The following is a 16100-nucleotide window of genomic DNA, read 5'->3' as shown; positions in this document are numbered from 1 at the left end:
CATGAAAATAACAAATAAGAACATTTTACCCATTTTATCTTATACCTATACTTATACCTATATATGTATGCATAGGTATAGGTATAGTTATACCTATATATGCAATGTATATATAGGTATAGGTATAGATATAAGGTAAAATGGGTAAAATGTTCTTATTTGTATAGTTTATATTTAACATATAATTATATAGTGACTACATATATTTTATATATACATATGTAAGATCTGAGATATAAAGAATGTCTTCAATATCAATATAAAGGTTTTAACGGAAATTTATTGACACAAAATAAAAGAATTAATATTACAAAGTGAGAAAAATCAAACGTCTAATTGTTCAATGTTCAATGGAATAATAAAATATAGTGAATATGTGCCGACTCCGTATTCGCACACCGTCACACAATATATATATATATATATGTATATCGTTCAATTATCGCTCAATTATCGCTTGTGTATACCTGTCTCATATCGCGGTCGGCGCACGACTCGATTCTCGTCTCTCGTGCTTACGCATACCGGCGCTTTCTCCCACTCTCACTCGCAGTTTTTATTTTGAATTCCTTTGTCCTTTTCCAAAATCTTACTTATACTCTCCACCAAAATAACCAGACTAATACATATATTCTCAATTGCCTACAGCTTTGGCCGTCCTGACGTTAGTTCGTCTCGAACTAATTTTCGCTTCGAGAATGTCATAATCATAAATAAAAATACAAAAATATACGCTATAAGTTTGCAAAATAATATACCTGAAAACAAATATAAATCTTAAACTTATATAAAATATTAAATAAAATACAAAAGGGTATTTATACTTTGGATCCACCAGGATCATTGTCCGTTACATTGATCTATTTTTTAATTTTATCCGCTGATAATATGGTATTTAAAGGCTTTGTGTGACTATAACCCGAGACATCCACGACCACATATCGATTTTTATTTAAAACTTTTTTTAATTTGATAAGGTCCTTTATATTTTGGCAGTATATTTTTATTTGTGCCGGGCTTGTGTTGTAAAACCTTTATTAATACCAAATTACCTTCACGATATTTTGACGGCTTTTTGTGGCGCTTGTCATATTGGGGGACTTATTATATTCTTTTAACGCACGACTCGCTATATCCGCCGCATCTTTTAATTCGTTTCGCCTTTCCACAAAATTATTGTCGATATCTGTTAGCTTATGAACAAATTGTCGCAATTCGCCGTCGTTCATATTTCGTTGCTCGAAACCTAATAGTAATTGACTCGGAGTATGAGATATACTTTTAAATCTTCGTCGAGATATTGACTTTTCAGTTTGGATATAATATTGATTTTATTACTGTTTTCCGTCGAGTATCTTCTACGTCTATCGAGAGTAATTATGATCAATCGTCCAATCATTCATAAACTAATTCTTGAATCTAAAAAATAAAAAGTAATCATATGTTTGATATCGAACAATCTTTTTGTTACAAATTATTACATTAGTTTTTCATTCCCGAAGTTCAGTCAATTTCTATTAAATAAGAGATCTATATTAAAAACCGAGCTAAAAATAAAATTATGTTGTCTATATCAAAATTTTATATTTTCGAAAAATTTAATTTACTTTTATTTATAAATATTTGCATATAAAATTATATATCTATAATAAAATTTGGTGTATAGTAATTAAATATTACATATAAAAATAATTTAATAAAAATACAATATCTTTATTATAATAAAATATAATATCTTTATTATAATATACAAAAACTATTGTACTGCAAAAGCAAATTTTTTAATATAGAATATAAATTACTTATTTATGAATTATATATCTGCTAAATGTAAGTAATGTATAACCAAACGAACAAAATATAAAGAGAATTCATTATTTTTTTTTTTTTGAGAAATCAATTTACAATTATATTATAATTATTGAACTTCATATTAATAGAAATTCACTTCTAACATATATAAAATACATAGGGGAAGGTCGGGCAAAGCGAATAAGCTTTCTTTCGCTCATGTATACTAAATGGCGCTACGAGTCTCTAGTAGGTAGAGGGAGAGACCGGCCGCCGACGCCATGACAGTGCAAAAAACCATGTGAATGCTCTCGTGAGTTTTTTGTTAACAAATAACAAATTTTGTGTGTTTTCTTGCGATTTTCGCTAAGGTACGTAGCTTGATTATTAATAGTAATTGTTCCTTAACCACGGTGAATGTTTTTTTTTATAGGAATTCTCTGTTTTTAAAACTCTATTGGTTTAAACTTTTCACTTGTTGCTCATACGTATTTATAATTTTTCGAAGTCCGTGCCAAGTTAGGTCCTTTGGGCAAAGCGGATGGGGGCAAAGCGGATGATGAAGATTATGCTCCATCATCAATGACAGACCGTCCATTAGAAGAAAATGCTTCAGAAAATATTGCACTACTACGCGACAATATCCCACCGGCTAAAGATAAAGAGAACATACAGTGTTTCTGCTTGGTGTGTTCTGAACAATACACCGATCCGCCGCTTGAAGACTGGATCCAGTGCAACCAATGCATCAGATGGTCCCATGAAGGTTGTACTGCATATGGAGGATTTGGCAGCTACTTTTGTGACGATTACCAAGACTAACGTTGATTTTTTTTGCTCCATCCGCTTTGCCCAGGGGGGTCGGGCAAAGCGGATAGTTTCTTTTGCCTTAGTTTTTGATACCAACGAGGTATAAATGTTAAAGTTTTTTATGTTTTTCTTATTTTATTTGAAAGTTGATTAAATTTAGAGGTATATTAAAAAAAAAGTTTCTGATCTCAATTTTAACTGTCTTTTTTCTTGTCAAACCTTAACACATCCGCTTTGCTCGACCTTCCCCTACATTTCTGCTAAATATACTTCAAAATAATTAAAACTTTTAGACATATAAAAAAAGACAAAAAAAAGATTGATGATCTACGTGTCTGATATAAAATTTTTATGATAATTATAAAATGTTTTCTGAGATTTACTTGCAGTGTTTCCCTTGTTTAGCCTCGTTTTCTGGTGTTATTTACCAAAATTTGCAGCAAATTTTGATGTTAATTTCAAAATTACACGATATTACATACAGTGTTCTCATTTTACGTAGTTATTGTATATATTTTTTTTCTTGAAAGCATTTAATCAAAACTTATTTTTATTTGATTTTTTAAATCCTAATTGTCATAAAGTCTAAAAATTATAACATTTTTGAAAATAGTTACAAATTTATATTCAATTTAAACAATTTCCTCATAATTTAACTTCTGCAGGATTCTCCTCAATCCATATTTTACTTGTAAGTTAACATTGTTTTTTTCCTTTGTGTTTTTCGCTCCTGACTTTTTTTTCACCTTCTTTCGACAGATTCTAATCGGTTTAACGTTTTCCGATTCTGCCCTTCTGAATAAGAAAGGACTCCGCACAAAATATATAGGATTTTGGCTTTCGGTAGAATTGGCTGAATTTTTGATATGTTGTAGCTTAAGACATTCTGATCAAAAGATGTAATAGCCTCAAAGCTAAATAATGGACAGTTACTGAGTTACAACCAGTCAAACATCTCACAGAGCGCGAGTTTTTCGTGTTTGGCTGTTATCTGTACTGGCTGTAAATCAGTAAATCTTCGGGATGTCTTTCGTCTTTTTCGTGCAACTTCTTGCGCGCGTCTGTCTAGCAGGAATACAACCTTTGTCCTTTCTATTTTTGTTTCTCTGTTTGCCACTTGATTCATCTGACGAACGCATTTTAGGAAATGCATTTATGCGAGACGACGAACGTTTCATTGATTGATTGTTAGCAATATTATATGTATAAGAGGGAAGATTTTTTTTGAATTCGTCAAGTGTGTATTGATTTCTCAGTAGAGGTCGAATTGATTTTATTATATACTGTGTTTTTCGTCGAGTATCTTTTATCTTTATCGAGAGCAGCTATGTTCAGTCGTTCAATAGTTTATAATCTGCTTCTTTAATCTAAAAAATAAAAAATAACCATATGTTGAACAAAATTTATATTACAAATCTCCATTACATTAGTGTTCTATCTTCTATCATTGGCGTTTCATCAATTTTTATTAAGCCTGTATTGCATAGATATACAAATCAATATAATATTGTCGTGAATTTTTAACTGGACTTTTTAGTAACGTCCCAAATCATAATGAATTATTTCAAACTTTTTTACTTGCCTATTTCAAAGTTATTAATTATTGAATTTTACGATTTTAACATAGGATTTTATATAAACGTTTGAGAGACAAATAATAAATCATTTACAAATTATAAAAAACCAATGATAAAGATTTGATTTTGTTATATGTATAATGCTCTTCAAACATGTAAAAATGTTTCTGCAACATTTTTAAACGATTTACTTAATCGAACATTCGGTTGTGTCAATGCTGGAAACAGTTGAAAGTTAGAAATTTAAATTATAGCAATTTTCCATAAGATGTACAGTGCAAATAGTGTTAATATTCTATCTCCGATTGTATGTCCCATACATCCTTAAATAAAAACGTAATAAAAACTAAAAACCGAATTATGTTGTCCATGAAAAAATTTCGTATTTTCGAGTAATTTAGTTCACTTTTTATTTGTTAATATATGCATATAAAATTATAATAAAAATTCTTGTTTGATTTTTCTTTAATCATAATTGTTAGAAAGTCTGAAAGATGTTGCTTTTTTGAAAATAATGGCAAAATTGTATGCAATATAAATAATTTCTGCATAATTTACTTTTTTCTGGGGGAATCTCCTTTAATCCATATTTTACTTGTGTGTAAATATTAAATTTTTTCCTTTGTGTTTCTTGCTCTTGATTTTTTTCTAACCTTCTTTGGCATTCTATTTGATTCAATGTTTTCCGATTCTGCTCTTCTAAATCAGGCACAGATATGTATTATTAAAAGACAATCGTGGACAAAAATTTATTTTGTTATTTTTATTAATGTTTTACTTTGACTAAAACGACGTTACGACGTGTACATACATACAATTGACATGGATTCCGCGACGACGAATTTAATGATCGATTTAATTGTGTACAACGTTCTATATAGCTTGTCCCGAGGGGGGTATCCATAAATATATATCAAATATTATTTATGTTTATATGTGTATGTTTATATGAGAGATACTTTGCGGCGGATAAAGAGTTTCTTATATTAATTTGTTTTTGATTTATAGAGAAACATATTGCGATGTCTTTTTCTCCCGACTCGATTAAAAGCCGGAAGAACGGAGCTTGGCCGTCGTCAAAACACAGGGGTTTTAATGTTTCACGCGGCGGGAACTAAGCTCGGAGTCGTCCCGCGCGTGCCGCAGCAGAACGCCAGCCGTGCTATTCGCGAGAGACTAGTTTTGGGCGCCAGACGCGGTCTTTCACGCGTCAAACCACAAATCGCGAACCCAACGCAAAGTTTTGGCCGGGAATCCCGCTACGGGCTAACTAGCTCGCCTAAGGGCAGAGGGGCAGGGTGGGGTTGCCGAAATTGCTCTAACGAAAGGAAATTACACTCTTTTCGCGATGTGATGAACACAGAAATGACGACACAGACATTTAAGTTGACAGTACTAAAGAAAAGCAGTACGCGATTTAGTTAAGCAAAGCAAAATAATGAAGTTTATTATAAACCAAAATAATAGAAATAAATATAAAAGAAAAATATAATAGCGGATTATAATCAGAGAATAGATTTAATATAACAAAAGATAATAAATAAAAGTTGAAGATAACAAAATATAACTGGAACCGATAATAATACTGAAGTATAATGGAAAACTATAGAATTAATAAAGAAATGACTATAAAGACGGAAGATAATATACAAGACACAGTAAACCCAAAATTCTATACAACAGAAAATATTTCGACGATTGAACACAGAGTTATATCCGCGACAAGTTTAAGTCCAAGATACGCGCATCGATAGCATAGAAGAATACGAGAGAATAACCGCGACCATACAAATAGACATTATCGAACTGACTTAGATCGCGAACAATCGGAAGTTCGGCTCGGCGACGAGACTGGAGAGTGATATAATATCTGGATTAATATATTTTTCGCGATCCGATGGGCGAAATTCACAGGTGAATCGAGGGCGCCGGAATTTTTCCGCGCGCTTTCTCTCTCACTCGCGCGCTCGACTGCGCTCGCTCTCTCGCTCGTAACCTCTCTCACTCGCGCGCTTTCTCTCTCACTCGCGCTCTCGACTGCGCTCGCTCTCTCGCGCGTAATCTCTCTCTAACGCGCTCGCCGGTGGTCGCGAACTGCGCTCTCACTCTATTTATGTCGAATTCCTCCGCGATGAGATTAACACAAGGCAACGTCCGGACACAGCCGGATAACGCATACAACAACGAGATCCGACAAACATACGCACTAACAGAAGTAATATTAGAGAAAGACGCGACATATATGATCGAATCCCAGAGAGACGAAGATTTCGCGTTAATATTATTCACTTGCCTGAAGGTGCGAAAGTACTCGCCGCTTGACGTCGATCGCTCTTACACCAAATAGTTTTCCGAATAAGGCAGAGCCCACGCGACAAAACTTCACTAAATAAGACAATCGCGTCAGAACGGACGAGACTCGGATTAACACCGTGACAGACGTGATAATTATTCGATACGCTTACGGAAGGGTAGCCTCACCAGTACTTCTCCCTTCGACTTGGTCCCTCTTGAGTTCGTCTTTATCGCCAGAATCGATCTCAGGTCGTCACACGTCTCGCCAAGTTGAGCGGTCGCACCAATCTGCCGGATCTATCGGCCCGAAAATCGACAGCTGGATCAATGCTGCGCACGCGGGGTGCGTACGCGATAACCAATTACGGCGCCGTGCCGTCTACCGTCGTCGCGCGAGATTAGCAAGGCCGTACGGGGGTTCACAGCACCCCTCGTGATGGTGACAAAATATATTTAGTCGCGCGGTATTTGCGCGGGGTTTTGAGGCCCTCGCGACCTCGCGCCGCGGGCCTCCCCGCGGTGGCCTTGTGTCCAGTATCCGACGGAGCGGTAACCCGCGGGAGGAAAGTTATCCTCCCGGTCTGAGGCCCTTCCGGCGCCTGTTGTCGGGCGCCTCACTGGATCTCCTGTCAGTAGATTGTCAAGGCCGAATTCCTACGTGACGCTCTGTATTTGCTTCCTTCTTTGTTGTTAGGAAGGGCAGTTCTTACGGTTCTCGGTGGTATGTTTATCTCGCTAATCTCTCCAACCGCGGCTGTCTCTTTCCTGCGACGACAACACCTCTCTCTCTCTTTCTCCAGCGACAATATTCTCTCTCGGTCAGGCTCCCAAAAATAAAGTAAAATACACGCGAATTAGTAACAATTGATACTGTGTTGCTCAGTCTCTCTGGGATTTCCGGTTTCGCTCTCTCGCGATTGGCGTGACCGCTTGGCTTTTTGCCCCGCGATTAGGCTGGGGCGGACGCGCGTCGTGACGACCACGTCACAATATATATATGTCAGGCAAATCAATTATAAATAAAATGCAAATATTTAATTGGGGTATGATAGTATTTTAAAAGATATTCGAAACTCGTGTTTTCAGTAAAAATTAATCTATGTTATACAGTTTTTTTAAATGTTGAAACTAAATAGATTACGATACTACAACTAAGAAAGAAACTCAGAAAGAAAATAATAAATTTACACAATACAAATAACAAATTAACGAAATAAAGATAATATAGCTTTGAAAATTATCTCTAATTATTTAATATGTATGTATATATATATTTCCAAATCTGTTATTTTTCAAATTAATTTTTATTAAGTTATTTTGCAAATTTTTTCATTGGATTGTTTTCTATTTTATATACCGGGTGTCCCATTTTAAAGGACCCACTCAAATATCTCAGAAACACTGCTTTAAATAAAAAAATGTTTCCTACAAAAGTTGTAGGGTTTCGAGGGGGACATAACATAGTAATATTCATATGACCTTGGGCGGCGTCTCCAAGGTCAAGTGAAGGTGAGAATAAATTTTTTAAATGGAAACCCATATTTTTTATTATAACATCTTTTTCTACTAATTAATTTGAACAACTTTTATCTGAAGCATTTTTTTATTTTCTTCAAAATTCACCTTCTCACCTTCAAATTCTCACCTTCACTTGACCTTGGAGATGCCGCCCAAGGTCAAATGAATATTACTATGTTATGTCCCCCTCGAAACCCTACAACTTTTGTAGGAAACATTTTTCGATTTAACGCAGTGTTTCTGACAATGAGATATTTGAGTGGGTCCTTTAAAATGGGACACCTTGTATATATCTGTTATCGAACAAAACTTATATTACAAATCCTCTTTACATTAGTGTTGTACCATAGGCATTTTATCAATTTTTATTAAATAAAAACGTAATAAAAACCGAATTATGTTATTCATGAAAAGTTCACGCAATTTCGTGTAATATAGTTCTTATTTTATTTGATAATGTTTGTATATACAGTTATAAAAACTATAATAAAAACTTGGTTTATAATATTTTTATATTACATATAAAAATTTAACAAAAATATAAGTCTTAATTTTATATGTACGAGGGCAGTTCGATAAGTCAGTGACTTTTACAAGATATGGCACTCAAATCGCAATCTAATTTTATTTCTGATATTTACCATCTTATTTACGTATACACACCAAGTTTCAAGTAGATCTGTCAAATAGAAATTTTTTGACAGCGTTCTAAAGCGGATAAGTTTGTGTTTTTTGCTAAAATGGAAAAAAGTGAATTTCGTGTGCTAATAAAACATTACTTTTTGCGTGGAAAAACCATTAAGGAAACTGAAGAAAAGCTAAAAAAGTATTATGGGGACTCTGCTCCGTCGCATGGAATGGTTCACAAGTGGTTCACTGAATTTCGTTGTGGTCGTACAAGCACGAATGATGCTGAGCGCCCGGGACGTCCGAATGAGGTCACAACTGAAGAAACAGTCAATAAAATCCATGATATTGTATTGGACGACCGTCGAGTGAAGATACGCGAGATAGCCAAGATGGTGAACATCTCAAACGAACGTGTTTTTAATATCTTGCATAAACATTTGGGCATGAAGAAGCTGTCGGCCAGATGGGTGCCGCGCTTGCTCACAATCGACCAAAAACCACAACGAAATTCAGTGAACCACTTGTGAACCATTCCATGCGACGGAGCAGAGTCCCCATAATACTTTTTTAGCTTTTCTTCAGTTTCCTTAATGGTTTTTCCACGCAAAAAGTAATGTTTTATTAGCACACGAAATTCACCTTTTTCCATTTTAGCAAAAAACACAAACTTATCCGCTTTAGAACGCTGTCAAAAAATTTCTATTTGACAGATCTACTTGAAACTTGGTGTGTATACTTAAATAAGATGGTAAATATCAGAAATAAAATTAGATTGCGATTTGAGTGCCATATCTTGTAAAAGTCACTGACTTATCGAACTGCCCTCGTATATACTTTATCTATAAGAGAATGTGCGTTGTTTAAACGCTTTCGCTGTTCTCGTCCTATAGCAGTGAGATTGAATATAAAATTGGGGTATAAAAATATATTTTTCATCCTTATTCTGAAAGTTGGTCTGGAACTGAAAAACATTTGTTTTTTAAATAATAAATATTTTATAAGATATGAAAGCATATTTAACTAATCGTGATTATTAAATTTCAACAATGAAGTTAAAAATAAATATTATTTTCTCTATTTATATGTTAATAAATCTATTTATATAAGGAATATTTAATTATGGACGTTTTTTGTGTTTATTACAATGCAAGACATTTTGTAGCTGAAAGAATTTCAAATAAAAGAAATTCATTTAATGATTGTTGTAATCATGGCGCAGTATATCTTGACCCATTACCTGAAATACCTTTATATCTTCGTTCGTTATTTGACGGAAGTAATAATAAATCCATCAATTTTTTTAAACATATTCGTAATTACAATAGTTCAATTTTATTTGCATCGTTTAATGCTAATTTAAATAATTTTCAAGAAAGACGACCTGGTCCATATTGTTTTAAAATACAAGGACAGATTTATTATCAAATTAATACAGCATTGTATGCTGCACAAAATGAAAATCCAACTTATGGCCAACTTTTTATTGTAGATGACATCAGCTTTAAATCAAGTTACTATGTTAATAGACTATTTCTCATTAAACTTACGAGATGAAGAAGCAAGACAGTATTTATATATAGAAATTCCAAGTTATTATACATTTAAAAAAGAGAAAATTAATGGTAGAAATGTATCGCGTTGGGTTAAACGTAAGAGTCATTATAATTGTGTAGGACGAATATATTCCGTTAGTTCAACACAAACAGAATTATATCATTTACGGTTATTATTACTCACAGTAAAAGGGCCTACAAGTTTTAATGATTTGAGAACTATAAATGGAGAATTTTGTCAATCATTTTCAGCGGCATGTTTGACGTTAGGTTTAATCGAAGATGATGAATGGAAACGAGCTATGAATGAAGCTGTCGGATGGATGATGCCTCGACAACTTCGTAGATTATTTATACGTATATTATTACATTGTCAGCCATTACATCCTGAAGAGTTATGGGAAAATTTTAAAGTAGCAAGTCTGAAGATTACGTTCGACATTTTGGTATGTTACAAGGACAAAAAAAAGCTTATGCACAAATTAATAGTATGCTTCGTGCTGAAGGTAAAAGTCTTGCTGATTTTCTACAATTGGAACAATTAATAGAAAATGTTGGAGAGGAAAATTACATGACAATTGAAGAAGCTATGGAAATAGGCAACAAACAATACAAACAATTAAATGACAAACAAAAAGAAATAGTCGATCTTTTATTAAATAGATTAGATAATATTAATAATCTCAACAATAATTGTTTTTATATTGATGGTCCAGGTGCATCAGGTAAAACATTTATATACACAACTATCTATCATTTAGCTAGAATTAGAAATAAACGCGTATGTACAATGGCTTTTACAGGTATTGCAGCGATATTACTACCTACTGGAAAAACAGTTCATAAGACATTTGGATTACCAGTTCCGTTATTTGCTGATTCTTCATCTGCTATTAAAATTCAGTCTAAAGAAGCTCAATATTTAAAGGAATCTGATATTTATATTTGGGATGAAGCACCAATGGCACCACGATATGCTTTAGAGATTATGAATAAAACATTGCGTGATATTATAAATAAATAATAATTTTCCTTTTGGTGGAAAAATTGTTTTATTAGGTGGTGATTTCAGACAACTCTTGCCTACTAAAGTACATGCTACTCGAAGTAAAATTGTAAATCTTTCTATTAAATTTAGTTCTACTTGGAAACATTTCACAAAATTTTTTTTAACAGAAAATATGCGAGTTCTTCCGAAAGAAAGTGAATTTGCAAATTTTTTAATGAATATGGGTGATGGTAAATTAAATGATTTCAATGATAATATACAAATTTTTGAATGTTGTATAGCGCCTATTAATGCTGATATTATAGAAGATATATATGGTGATTTAATACGAAAAAAGGAGTTTGCTAATGTAGCTAAATGTGCGATACTTTTTTTTTCTGCAAGAAATGTTGATGTAGATGAAATCAATAAGAAAGTTCTTGAATTATTAGATATAACTAATGAACGAATTTATACAAGTGTAGACAGCGCTGTAAATGATAACAATCGTGATATTGGTGAAGCTTTATTACCAGAATATTTAAATAGTTTATCTCCCCCTAACAGCACATGATATCATACGAATATTTTGTACTCATACTGTGAATGTACGTACCGTATATAATAAACTGAGAACATACCTATAACATCTCTTATAGTATATTAGTTCTCGTATATTCTCAGAATATACTTGTAATATCTTTTACAGTATATTATTTTTCGTATATTTTCGTATATTCTCAGAATGTACTTGTAATATCTTTTACAGTATATTATTTTTCGTATATTGTCGTATATTCTCAGAATATACTTTTAATATCTTTTACAGTATATTATTTTTCGTATATTTTCGTATATTCTCAGAATGTACTTGTAATATCTTTTACAGTATATTATTTTTCGTATATTTTCGTATATTCTCAGAATATACTTGTAATATCTTTTACAGTATATTATTTTTCGTATATTTTCGTATATTCTCAGAATGTACTTGTAATATCTTTTACAGTATTATTTTTCGTATATTGTCGTATATTCTTAGAATATACTTGTAATATCTTTTATAGTATTGTAGGTTCACGGGTTTAATTTGTTTAATTACGAGAGAAGAAAGGAATTCACACAGTAATTATTCTATAACTCTGACTTTATTCTGTTGTCAAATTACGAACATTCTTCGCGTGAATCGGCACGTGTTACTATACTTTCGCGGAATACGGCGCGCTTCCTATCGAGGTCTCGAGAAAGACGATTTATTGTCTTGTCACGAATTACGTGGGCCAATCAGGTAGCGACACATCTGATATTCGGTGGCCAGGAAATCGCACGTTTTCCCGTCGCACGCCAAAACAAGGGCACGAGCCGTTTCAAAAATAAATACATTGCGAATAACAGGTATACGAAAGAAACGATACATAAAGCAATAAATCCAACCGTGACCGGGACGTCAGTATGCTCGACAAATATAATATAATGTAATATACTCGGCGAAAAATTCTTAATTCCTACGGTATATTATTTTTAGTATATTTTCGTATATTCTCAGAATATACTTGTAATATCTTTTACAGTATATTATTTTTCGTATATTGTCGTATATTCTCAGAATATATTTTAATTTACGCAGATATTAGTAGCGCCATTTTAGAGAACGTTCCAATATTGCCGGTACCGGTCTTCTTGACTTCCGCCTAATACCGCATGGTTTTTGGTTGGTTCCTCTATGAATTATCGACGAATTTAAAAGTAATCTTTCTTCTTTTTTACTAAATATTTTATTAGACATAAAATAAAGTTTAAGAATATTTTATTTGTATATATATTTTTAGTATTTCTTGCCACATTTTTTCTTAATAATTTGTCACGGTAAAATATTTCACAAATTGAGGTTATGTTTAAGAAAGTCGAAAAGAAATATAAAAATATAATTAATTATCAATGAATTTATTACTTGCTTTCCATTTACATCAAAACTCAAATAAGTACCATAACAACACATGATATTCTATACGAATATTCTATACTCATAATTGTGTGAATCATCAGTATATTTCTTTACGTACTGTATATAATGTACTGAGAACATCCCTATAACATCTCTTGTAATATATTATTTCTCGTATATTCTCAGAATATACTTAGAATATCTTTTATAGTATATTATTTTTCGTATACACACATGATACATATAAAGTATGCCATTCTTATTTGTAATTTTTATGTTGCAGCATAATCAAGAAAAGATTGGCTGATTGTGAGTGTGCGACCAGTCAAATCTGATGTACATTCACATATTTACTGGGACGCAAAGCCTAAAGTAAGTATGATCTCTTGTGTATATTGCACGTGTCGTTAACTTTGTATATTTGATACATGTTAAGTATTTTATATGTTTAAAGTATTGTTAAGTAATTTTATTTATAATTTCTATGTTGCAGCATAATCAAGAGAAGATTAGCTGATTGTGAGTGTGCGACCAGTCTAATCTGTACATCCACGTATTTACTGAGACGCAAAGCCTAATGTAAGTATGATCTCTTGTATATTGCACGTGTCGTTAGCTTTGTATATTTGATACATGTTAAGTATTTGATATGTTTAAAGTATTGTTAAGTAATTTTATTTATAATTTTTGTTGCAGCATAATCAAGAGAAAATTGCCTTAGTGTGCGATTTAATTGTGCCTAAATAATAATAATTGGATTAAACTGGTTGAAGGCACATTAAATATTCAAAAAAAAGTCTTATTGTTAGTGTGCGTCCAGTCTGCGCACGTCTACGTATTTACTGGGTCAGATCGAGCTAGAGCATCAAGTAAGTACGATTTTTTATGTATTGCATATCTGTATCTACACTGAGAAAAAAAAATTGGTCGGATTGACTAAAATTTTCAATAAATTTTTATTTTATTTCAACAAAATGTTTGTTCAATCAAAGAATAATTTGCTTTACTGCTTCAAATTATTCTTAGAATGAGTAAACATTTTATTGTTAAAAAAAAATAAAAATTTGGTTGATAATTTTAGTCAATCGAACTATTCTTTTTTTCAGTGTATAAAAATGGTCTATCAGAAAAGTAACACTGAAAAGTATTACTTTTGAAAAAAGGATTATACTTTACATTCCGCGTAATTATGATTTTTCACAGTTGCCACACTGCACTACATATTTAATCTCATTACTTTTCTGATAGATCATGTATATTATTACAACATATACAAGGTGTTTCATGAGGAATGGTTAGTATTCTAAGACATGATTGTACACATTTTTAACGAAAAAATTTATATAAACATGTTTCCTATTCTAGAGACGGTTATAAAGGTGTGTTCTGTCTTATTAAGAATGAATATATATTTTAATTTAATAGAATAAAATTCTATAAGACAACTTACATTAAATTTTAAGCTTACAATAAATTAGAATAATTAAAAAATAATAATTTAAATTAATTAATAATTTTGGCAGTTTGGAGTGTATATGAAGTATTTTTATTACATCAGAAACTAAAAAGTTCAAACTAACACGATTTATCAAACGTTATCTAATGTTTACATTTGTAACAGGATTTGACGAAAATTTAGTGTAATTGTTTTATAGAATTTGGTTCTTCTAAGTTAATAAATGTATTCGTTCGTTAGATTAAATATGTAGTATCTTTATAACCGTTCAGAACAGGACACATGTTTATATGTGTAAACTTTTTTATTCAAAATAATGTGTACAATTCTAGAATATAGACCATTCTTTCGGTTGTATACAAAGTGTCCCATTTTAACTTTCACGCTTAAATATCTCGAAACCACAGCAATTTCGAGAAAAATGTTTCAGACAAAAGTTGCAGGGTATGAAGGGGGCTATTCAGTGGCGGTAACAGATTGGTCATTCGAGGTCATTTTCAAAGTTATTTGAACGTCAAGTCCAATTTTTTAATAGAAACCCATATTTTTTATTGCAGATTCTGATTCTTCGTCGAAAAGTAAGTAACTTTTGTCCGAAACATTTTTTTTTAAAACGCTTTCCTTATCCCGAAAACTCAGATTCAACACTTTTTTTTTTTTTTTAGTACTTTACTGTTTACCGTCAGCATTAGCGTCGTAGTATTGATGCGTCGCACATATATATTATTGATATCTCGATTAATTTTGTTTGCAAGAAAAATGCATTTTAAATAGAAAGTATATCATAATGGAAATGCAAACTAATTAAAAAAAAAAGGCATTTTTTACATTTTGTATTACCATTTTAAGCTAACGCCAGACTATGCGCGATTCGTAATCCGATTCGTAATTGATGATTTGTAGAGATTTGTTGGATATTCGGGAAGATTCGTTATTCGCCAGTGTAAACCTTCCACACTATTCGCGATTCGCAGTATATCAGTATAGTGCGACACGGATAGATCGATTCGCAATGATTCGCGTCCTTTGAGTTTCGTCAGAAAACCGCTCGGCTAGCGAATCAGTGCAAATGGAGAATCACGCATGACGAATCGACGAATTTTCCCTCCACACTATTCACGAACGTTATACAAATCACGAATTACGAATCACGAATTGCGAATACGCGCATAGTCTGGCGCTAGCTTTAAACGCATCTATTTCAAATCGTAAAGATATAAGAATAGAATGCGCGAGCGAGCTGAAAAAGCGATATCGCAATAGAAAGAGAAAGCTGCATATAGGTTCCTTCTGTCTGTCTAATGTGCACGCTCTGACAAGGACACAAAGGGTCTATATGCAGCTTTCTCTTTCTTTCCTATATCGCAGCTCACGCGTTAGCATATGACTCGCGCATTCTATTTTTATATTTTTATATGATTTCAAATAGTGCACATCTCTGAACAAATTGATATAGATATATTGGTTAAACACAATAAATAGAATGTATATATATATACATATACATATATATATATACAAATGTTTACACTAATCC

General features: G+C 32.4%; 1 long non-coding RNA gene across 1 annotated transcript; it reads right to left on the bottom strand.

Moving 5' to 3' along the window:
* Positions 1-267: 267 nt before the first annotated feature.
* LOC145945259 (uncharacterized) lies at positions 268-6845 on the bottom strand. The gene is made up of 4 exons (XR_014426814.1): positions 6660-6845; positions 4737-4877; positions 2985-3968; positions 268-1419 (listed from the first exon to the last, which is right to left on the bottom strand). It is a non-coding gene; the product is annotated as an uncharacterized LOC145945259 (long non-coding RNA).
* Positions 6846-16100: the final 9255 nt, after the last annotated feature.

This window comes from Prenolepis imparis, unplaced genomic scaffold (assembly GCF_030444845.1).
Source record: "Prenolepis imparis isolate NDT839.2.m4 unplaced genomic scaffold, iyPreImpa1.0 SCAF_14, whole genome shotgun sequence".
Lineage (NCBI taxonomy): Eukaryota > Metazoa > Arthropoda > Insecta > Hymenoptera > Formicidae > Prenolepis > Prenolepis imparis.
Note: the sequence above shows the minus strand (reverse complement) of the source record. Positions and strands in the feature narration are given on the sequence as shown.